Source organism: Macrobrachium rosenbergii, chromosome 43 (genome assembly GCF_040412425.1).
Source record: "Macrobrachium rosenbergii isolate ZJJX-2024 chromosome 43, ASM4041242v1, whole genome shotgun sequence".
Taxonomy (NCBI): Eukaryota; Metazoa; Arthropoda; class Malacostraca; order Decapoda; family Palaemonidae; genus Macrobrachium; species Macrobrachium rosenbergii.
The window spans coordinates 53,426,167-53,429,081 of record NC_089783.1 but is presented as its reverse complement, the minus strand read 5'-3'; positions in this window follow the sequence as shown (position 1 = coordinate 53,429,081).

The window sequence follows — 2,915 nt, the reverse complement described above, 5'->3', positions numbered from 1 at the left end:
TAAATAAATGAAAATAGATAAATAAAAATAAATAAATGAAAATAAATAAATAAATAAAAATAAATAAATAAATAAATGAAAAAAATTAAAATAAAGAAATAATTAATAAATAAATAAAAATAAATAAAATTGAATAAATAAATAAAAATAAATATATAAATAAAAAAAATAAATAAATAAAGACAAAAATGAAAAAAAATTAAAATCAATTAATATATAAAAATACTGTTATAAACATTCAAGATTTCAGTCAAAAATCAATTTAAAAATCATTAAGAAATTAAAAATAATGAAATATGTAAAAAGTGTCAAAAATATTTAAATGTGAATACAATATTTTCTGGGAGTTTTGTCGGTGACAAGGGCTAGGAGGAATACGCGACAGGAATGGAATTAAAATCTTAACACAAAGGAAAAGAAAGATTTTGAATAGACACATGCATAGATATAAAGATAAAACAAAAATATACGAGTAAAACAAAGTAGCAGATGAAAATGGGAACATTTACTTTGCAATGTTTGAGTGAAATGTATGTAGGCAAGATTTTAATGCTATACTGACTAAAGAGAACAAAAATGAACTGGAGGGTGTTCATCTACTGTGAAAATGTGTTGACTGAAGAGGTTAAGAGAGTCCTCCCACGATCACTGACCACCAGGAGTAACAGAAGAAGATGAGGGAAAGTGACTGGTTAACACAACAATAGCATATAAAAGGAAAGGCAATTCATTAGTAGATTTTTAGCATGAACCCATACTACTTGCGGCAACAAGAATCATAAGAGAAACAAAGGGTAGAACAAGAACTTGAGTCTGACTCCGGAACATCTCTAGAAGAAGTCATTACTCTCGCCATTAGGTGCTTGACTTGATGAAGATTGCGACAGTGAGGAAGTCCAACCACTTGCAGATGAATCGGTGTGACAGTCTATAGTGGGTGTAGCAAGCGTTTGCAAGAGCGAGATTCTTTTTCATACTACCAGGTCTTATGTTCGGTTGGCCCAGACCCCTTCGCCGTGGCGGAGGATGCCCTACAACATCCTTGGGACAACCTGGAGGTTTATACCTTCCCTCCCTTTTGCCTGACCTGTCCGCCCTTGAACAGGGTAATGATTTCCCGGAATCTCAAGATGACCCTTGTAGCTCCCTGATTACCATAAACAATTCTTACTAGCCAAACCTAAACATCTGCATTGAGACATCATTATTATACTAACATCCAGTACTAAGAGTAAGACACTGCTGTTAATGTAACGGAAAATAAATCCTGAGATCGAAGCAATTAGTAACAACGAATACAGTATCATGGTCAACACACGTACATAAATTATTATTTTAAATACACAAGACAAACAAAAGTCTAAGAAAGAAATATGCTAGGAATTATCCTAAGTGCTCAACACTAACACCCTAAATTGTAATATTAAACATAAATATAAGCATAAACTTTCACTAATAAAATTTGAAATAATAAACGGCTGTAAGGAGGTTTAGGCTGACAGTACAACCAACATCATTACAGTGTAAGTTTTGGAACTTGAAGAAAAGATGTTTAACTTACCGAGATACACAGAAAATGCAGTAAATTGCACTAGACTTTGACAAAAATCAAATACTTGTGTAAAAACTCTGCCTACTTCATTTGACAGCTTTTCGCGGTGTGAAAATGGTCAACACTTCAGCGATAAGAGGATAATCTATGAAAAAGAAAGAAAATTTTGGGATCTTCAGAGCATCATAAAGTTTGAAATTGCATGTTGGATAGAATACAAAAATCATCTGCATCAAATAAATTAAATGAAAATGAAAACGAATTGAAGGGCAAGCCTGAAAACTGTTCAACTGGGGAAAAACATTAACTGTCACCCTTGTGACCGAGACATTGATGGAGTGGTTTTCTATGGGGCTTTTGGGAGGCAGGAGGCCCAAGGGGATAAATAAGTAATGATCCTTTTTCCTTCTACTGTTGTTGGAGTGCCTGGATTTCCCCCAGATGCACAAATGGTAAGTAAAAGTAATATGATTATATTAAAAGAATAAATATCTACAACAATGTAACATTACCCAATAACATCAAAAAATGAAGAAAAGTGGCATAGCAGTACTTCGGACATAACATGAGATGTCACAATAAAGTAGCAATTATGCAAAGTCAAAACCAATTGAGGGGGTATAATTTCTATTAAAATGTGGCCTCCTTTGCCTCATGTATAATTCTGGGTTTTGATGGACACCAGTTCATTGACAGAAATAAACCAATACTGTATTGTTTTTGCTTGTTGAGAATCTGAAATCATGCTATCTCATACAGTACTGTATTAATTTGTTCAAGGTAAGATGGGAGTGCAGTTTTGCTACTACCATACAAAGCAACAATTGATAAGGACAACTCATCACCAATAAATAACGTAGGAAGTGTAACCATAACAATTAATCACCAGTGCAAAGTGTAACACTGAGCACAATACCCTAAGGGAAACCTTGATACTTTAATAACTGATAATAAAGTTCTAATGAGTGCCTGAAAGTCCAGTGTTTAAATAAAAAAGCTGTCAAAAAAAAAAAAAAAGGCATTTTTGCCACAAATTTTAATCAGTTAAAAAAAAAAAAAAAAAAAAAAAAAAAAAAAAAAAAACGGATCTTGCCACAAATTTTAAAAGCCATGTCCCCATGCAGTATCATACACCTTTCATTGTCAAAAAAGATGCACATGTTAATGAGGCAGTTTGATATCTATACCTGGCATAACCTGCAGTGACCAATGAAGAGAACCAAATACAGTACTGAAGTGTTTTTCCTTTGTGTGAACACATTTTTTAAATTTTTCTTTCTTGATAAAAAGGAAAAAATGTCACTGTACCTTCTAAACTTTATAAGCGTTTCCAAATAGTAAGGCAGGAAGAAAAAAATGTCAA